Source organism: Montipora foliosa, chromosome 1 (assembly GCF_036669935.1).
Source record: "Montipora foliosa isolate CH-2021 chromosome 1, ASM3666993v2, whole genome shotgun sequence".
Lineage (NCBI taxonomy): Eukaryota > Metazoa > Cnidaria > Anthozoa > Scleractinia > Acroporidae > Montipora > Montipora foliosa.
In genome coordinates, this window is record NC_090869.1 from 38,091,656 (window position 1) to 38,099,155 (window position 7,500).

A 7,500-nucleotide genomic window follows, 5' to 3' on the forward strand; every position below is an offset into this window, starting at 1 on the left:
ACGGCGGGTATACCCATCAACGCATAGATGGGTTATGAGTCGCCATCTGATAAGTTTGTGATTGCTGTCAATGTGCCACAAAGAATTTGGAGTTGAAACACTGTACTTTCATCTGTAAATTTCTGGTCGCCACCGCAAAGCTGTGCCAATGGGATCAAGGGTGCGGAGACAATTCTTCACTCGGCATCGTTGGATATTTAATCCTCTACTCCTGAGAGCACCCAACAGTCTTGCCTGCCCAATATTGGGAGTTAAGGTTTGGATTTCTTGTACTATTTTCTCTAAATCAGTATCTGAAATCTGAGTCCAGCTTAAGTCCTCGTCCCCAGTTATGCCATACATCATTCTTCTCCTCCTTAGAGTACTCTCACTCACTCCAAGTAAATCGGCAATTGTTTTCACGGGAAATGCAGTTCTCTCAAAATACGTATTTGTTCTTCCTCGATAACGTAACGTGGGCGTCCTGGACCATTGCATGTGGAAATGGTTGGGCTACTATATGCGGTTTCCCTAGTTAAATATGGAGCACCATGTGTATGTAGTTGTAGTAGATCACCCAAGTTCCTTACATTAGTCAGAGTTACATTTAGGATTGGTAACACCTCAGCAAAATCACGATTGCTTTCAATCTCGGAAATCAGCAACTGAATGGTGTCTGCAACAGCCATCAATCGACCAATAGCCTGATCAATATCCTCGAATGACAAGCTTTGCTTCTTCAAACTTTGTTATTGTAGAAAGCAGTAGCTTGAGATTGTCGAAGAATAAAAACAATCCATATTCATTTATTTCTCTCGCTGTGTCTCGACTCATACTTGGTCAAAGATCACCGTACCGCTGTCACTAGTTGATTTCGCTGAAAGCCCCATCAGGCGTGCGATGCATTTTATAGTTGACCAAATAAAAAGTCCATCCAGTTGACCATATATAAAAAGTCACAGGTTGGCCAAATAAAAAGTCAACAGTTGACCATATAAAAACTTAGATTGACCATATAAAAAGTCAACAGTTGACCATGATATAGAAATTTAGGTTAACCATATAAAAGGTCAACAGTTGACCAAATAAAACGTCCGGTTGTCCATATAAAAAGTCACAAGTTGACCATACAAAAAGTCAGGTTGACCATATAAAAAGTCACAAGTTGACCATACAAAAAGTCAGGTTAACCATATAAAAAGTCATCTTGACCATATAAAAAGTCACAAGTTGACCATACAAAAAGTTAGGTTGACCGCATAAAATTTCAAAGAGACCACATAAAAAGTCTAAGAGACCATAGAAATAAGTAAACAATATCGACTAATACGCCGCCCCATACAAGCACAGTCTCCTCAATGTTCGTGACACATTTCTTTTAATACTAATTGGGAGAAATATCTGGAACATCTGGTCTTTGGTGATCAATTTCCCTACACTGATGACCTGCATGTTGCATTATTAAAGACATGTTATTTTGAGAAGAAATTTTCCTTTAAATGAAACCTCAACTATTACCAGACAGAAGATTGGGTGGTTAAACAAACGTAAATGAGAGCATCATTTGTCTTTAAACTATGGTCATTTCCCAATTATCTGCATTTAAAACAGCCATAAACTCTTCAGATCTCTGAACTCACAGAAACTTGAATACGTGCTTGGTAGTTCTAACCTCTTATAAATCTCTTTAAGTGGGCTAAGGTCTCCCCCTCAGCAGCTGTAAGGGGTGTTGCTTTAAGGAGGGAAATAACTTTAACATTAGTTGGCAGTATAGAGGAATACAGTTCATGCAAAGAACACATATCAGGAAAATATAACTTAAGATGGGAAACAATAGGCCCCCAGTAATCAGCTACATATTGAAGTTTCTGAATTATTTCCTTGTGGGCAAGTTCTCTGATTATTTCCACTAGGTTGTCTTGTGTAACTCTTCGTTTACAATCAAAAACTGACAAAAAGTTAAGTAATTCTGCATTGTCACCCTGAATGCTATCAGACAAACAGCCCTCTATTACACTAGCCTCGGAGTTAGAGACATAGTGCTTGAACGAGTCTTGCAACACCATGGAGGTTACACTTCCCTCCCCAAAAAGGCAACCAGTGAAAAAAGATTTGCTTATCTTAAGGGGAAAATATTGGCAATCAGTATATCCTGTAAAAAGTATCCTTCCGACTGCCTCCCACTTTTTTCTGTCAAAATCATGCCTGATGTAGGGAACCCTCTCACACTCTCCCGACATGTGTGCCTCATAACAATCTTTCCAAAACAAAGAAAAGACTTCCCTTAGGACCCCATTACCCTGTCCAGCCTATTCAATACCATGCTGATTTATAGTGATAGCATTATGCTCTAATGAGGGACTGTGTACTCTTATTATTTTCGCTGGCACTTCATCACTGCATGTTGGAGAAGTTGGTACGACATTACTAATAACTACATCACAGTTATTGTTGTGAGTGGACTGGTCACTCCATAGGTCAATAAATGGAGGCACTTGTACAGGCAATTCTACAGGCACCGCCAACAGTGGATCTGCCTGATCTAGAGGCTGAGGCCGACTAATTGGCTGCTGAAGAGGTGAAGACATTGTTACCACAGGGTTGTTGGAGAGGTCATCAGAGAGTTGACTAAAGGTTGGACTCGTCAGTTGCTCATCCTCTTCATCTTTATCCTCATCTTCAAGGGGATCTATACATCTGATGTATACACTCCCTTGCCCTGAGAGCTTTATTATCCTTTCACCATCCATCCTTACCCCCATGCCAGTTTTGGAATCACCAAGGTTCCATAGCATGCCTATATAAAGAAAAAGAAAACAAAACTCTTCTCCCTTGTGTTGTATAATTACATGCTTTGGTACAGATTTGCCTAATCATATCTCTGAGGAGAAGGAGTAGCAGAGCTTTCACTATTGGTTTCCTACCCCCATTCCCCTCCTTTTCTCCGATGATTGCAGTCACAAATGCTGAACTTTCTCCTTAATGTCTGTTTTTCTTATAAATTTAGGGCAAACACAAACTTTGAGAATCAAATTAATGACGTTGACTCTGCCTCAAATTACTGTTTTTGCAGTTGTGTGCTTAGTTACCTGGCCTGTGAATGAGAGCGAGGCTAGAGTTGAGCTTGTTTTGATAGAAACCTCACTGCTTTTCTTGTGTTAATTTCAACTAATTAGCATGAGCACAACATCCTTAACATAAGAAAAGGAGGGAATTCTGTAACCTTGAGATAATCAAACAGAATATCTTTCCTTGGAAGTTGGCTTTCAATGGTTCTTTTGAGGTCAAGAGGTGTCCACCTTCTGTCGAAAGGAAACTCGTGAATGATGAGGCCTCTCTCCTCTAATTCGACTTTATTTGCGTGACTTGGTACTTGGTTCGTATTGGGTATTATCACTAAGTCTCTGTGCACGATCACAAATGGAAAATATTGTCTTTGTTATGAGATGGCATATAATTGACATTACAACAAAAAAATGAAAGGAACACAATCCGCTTTCAAAGGTTACATTTTCTAAGTATCTGTCAATATGTGATCATTAGCAAAGCAACAGGATACATATCGATCACAGTACTGAAAAACATATTTAAGAAATAATTTGAGGACTGAACTTTCTCCTTAATGTCTGTTTTTCTTATAAATTTAGGGCAAACACAAACTTTGAGAATCAAATCAATGACGTTGACTCTGCCTCAAATTACTGTTTTTGCAGTTGTGTGCTTAGTTACCTGACCTGTGAATGAAAGCGAGGCTAGAGTTGAGCTTGTTTTGATAGAAATCTCACTGCTTTTCTTGTGTTAATTTCAACTAATTAGCATGAGGACAACATCGTTAACATAAGAAAAGGAGGGAATTCTGTATCATAACAAGGGCAATTCCGGCCTCATTTTCATCTGAAGGCCAGGTAACTACGCGCATATCTGTAAAAAGGTCTGCATAATACTACAAGGGGTACATGACATGAACTTCTGATATTACCCATACTAACCTTGAGATAATCAAACAGAATATTTGTGGTCAAGAGGTGTCCACCTTCTGTCGAAAGGAAACTCGTGAATGATAAAGCCTCTCTCCTCTAATTTGACTTTGGTTGCGTGACTTGGTACTTGGTTCGTACTTGGATTGGGTATTATCACTAAGTCTCTGTGCACGATGGACTTCAGAGGTCGCCCAAATTTTGATGACTGCGATCGAGATGATGTCTCGTCGTTCGAGGCACTGGAACTACGTTTTCGGCTATTTGTTCTCCCCCCACGTGCGTTAAATATTGGAAATCTTCTTCCAAGCTCGGCTGCAATCGCAGAACTTCCGCTTGTTGACGGGTTACAACTGCTCGAAACACTACCAATAGCAGTTGACGATGCTAAATTTCGGATGTCTGTGCATTGGAGGTTGTCAATTGCTTCAAGCGCCTGAGTCACTATAGCACAGGCGGACGTGATTTGCTCCACGCTCTCGTTACTGCCAGCCATATTTGTTGCGAGCCTCGCGCGCAGTGCATTTGTTGACCAAATGGAAAGTCCATCCAGTTGACCGTATATAAAAAGTCACAGGTCGACCAAATAAAAAGTTAACAGTTGACCATATAAAAAGTTAGGTTGGCCAAAGAAAAAGTCAACAATTGACCATATAAAAAAATCAGGTTGACCACATGCAAAGTCAGGTTGACCGCATAAAATTTCAAAGAGACCACATAAAACGTTAACTTGATCACATAAAAAGTCTAAGAGACCATAGAAATAAGTAAACATTATTGACTAGTACGGCACCCCATACCGTTCCCGCGGATATATGGTACAATTGAAGCTTTTTACTATATCATCAATGTCCTCGCATAGGACTCTCATTTCACGAAGTGCAGTCGTTTGCACAATGTACGGAATGACAACATGTGTTTGGTTTTCTTGATTTTCTGCGATACCAACATAGTCGATCCTTAATGCCACCTGGCTTAATTCTTGAACAATTAATTTGCTTCTCTAATTTTAAAAGCGATCTGTTTTTTATTTTCTCATAAGTTTATTTATTGATAAATTTGTCTGTATATTGATCCATTGATGGCTCGAGCCGGAAACATCTCAAAATTGTACTTTTAGGAGCTCAATACTCACTCTGTTAAATTGTTTACCGTGTGGTTAACTACCAATAGGCAATTGTTTTAATCACATTTGTTTTTGTTTCTTTTAGAATTCTGAGTGAAAACAAACTCCAAGCAATCCCTAACAGGACCTTCAGGAATTTAAAGCATCTTCGACTTGTGTACGTCATTCAGCTCAAGCAAGCTAGAAGCGACTGTACGCGGCTTCTCGTGCGTCAAATAACGAAACGTTAAATTGTTTGTTACTTTTGCTTTATTTTCAGAATCTTGTCTCTCATCTCGTTTTAAATCTGTAAAGAAAGTTACTGCGACTTACTTGATTATATCTTTATTCCGAACAGGATGCTTTCTGATAACCCCATAAACACAATTGGAGAGCGGGTGTTCACCATCCAAAACCAACATCTAACAGTGTAAGTCAGAGGATGTCATACTGTTTCAAATGTCAGTGCACCTGAAGTTACTCAGGCTGTACGGAACTCATTCTTAAATAGAATATAAAAGAAGCTCGGTTGTGGGAGAAAACGATGGATATCACGATAAAGGTTTGATTTTCAGTTGAAAATTTCACCTTCAAACTTGTTGTATCTTCTACAGCTTCATGATACGGACGAAGCTAAGAACAATCAACTTTGAATCGTTTGATAGTAGCAGCAATACCACACCTGTTATGTAAGTACTAACGCAAAGACATTTGAGTCATTACCTGTAAAATGGCTGGAACTGACCATTACACCTTAGACATCAATATTAGGACATAAAGATCACTTGTGGGCATACAGACCAGCGGGACACAATGTCCATCTATAGCTAGGACCTTGATAAACGACCTACAATTTTTGAGCCATAGGGGTTCTAGTAGCTGATTGGGTAGAGCATCCCACCGGTGTTACAGAGATCGTTGGTTCATATCCTGCTTTGGACTTTTATTTTTAAGTTGTCCTTTTGCCCTTCGCCTCACCCTTAAGGCGATCTTTAGTCTTTTGTAAGCGAGATTTTCAGATTTATGGAGGACAGAACACTCGAAAAATAGGTTATGCATACAGTCTCACGACATATGTGACACAGGACTTCTGTACTTGGCTGTAAATACACAAAAGAATGTAAAAAAAAAAAACAAAACAATAAAAAAGTGTAATGTAAAAAGAATGGATCGATTTGTTTCTTAATTCAGTCAGCCACCTACGTCATATGGTACCCATCATTTGTTTGCTATGCACTCTCATCCCTTGCAATGCTAGGAATGCATGGGAAGACAGGCAGTGCATGTGATGCCCTCGACTACACAAAAAACATATTCGCTTTCCGTGTCGTTGAAACGTCATGAAAATCCTTGCTGCTGATGGCCTGTTCTACAGCACAGAACGTACCAGATATTAGCCAAGAATTATGTTGACTTGATAGCTAGTAGGGTAGTTTTTTTCAGAGACATTCTTACCATTTATCAAGGTATATTAAGTTGTCCTTTTGATTGTAGGTCTCTATTTATGAATGACAAGACTTAAGCTAGACGCTAAAGGTAATTGATCTGGTCATATATGTTTCTCCTAAAAAGTGTTCTCACTGTATTTTCGTTTAGAACTTTGCATGGAGGCAAAATTGATACCATCAAGTTCAAGAACGATTGCGTTATCCACCTGTGAGTACCTTAAAGTTAATTTAACCGCACGGCCAGACTGTATAGATTTCAATTAATCTTACACCAACAGAAATTTAATGACACTTGCAGAAATTGAACCTTTTAAGTGAACACGATGACAAGGCTTGCAACATTATTGTGGCACATTTTTCAAAAAGAATCCACTTGCATTGTCGCTGGACAATTTTAGCAATTGTCTACCAATGACACCTGAAAAATTCAGATGGCGTCGACGCGATTCGAACCCATGACCTCGGCGATACCGGTTCTATGCCAACCAACTGAGTAGCTTCATAGCAGAGTTGGCAGAGCATTGCACCGGCATCGCAGAGTTCATGGGTTCGAGTCCCGATGAAGACACCTTAAAATTGTCCAGATGAGAATTTCCTCTCCATTTCGTCTAGATTGAACGTAGTTATGATGAAGTTAAAACTTTCACATATGTATGTGCCCGACGCAACAGAGAAGCCGCAATACTACGCTATTCTTACAATGTACCCGGTCAGGAGCCAAAGACTGGGAGAATACAACTTCGGAATATATGCGTCAGAGCTTCTTCTCAAATCGATCTTTTAAAACTAAAAACAGCAAAACCATGAATTTCCATTAATCGAAAGCCTTACATATTTAATTATAACCCTTGTGATCGACAAGGGTATCTTCTATGATAATTAAAGATGGATCTAAAACTAACTTATTTCTCAGAGCAGTCGTACCCAACCATAATTTTAGGTGAAATGTGTGTTCGAAGGAGTCAAACTGGGCTAAGAATTTCGGTTCTAC

The 7,500-nt window shown here is 39.3% G+C and overlaps 1 pseudogene; it reads right to left on the reverse strand.

The window, feature by feature from the left end:
- Positions 1-1,646: 1,646 nt before the first annotated feature.
- On the reverse strand, positions 1,647-4,452 carry LOC137968024 (uncharacterized; annotated as a pseudogene).
- Positions 4,453-7,500: the final 3,048 nt, after the last annotated feature.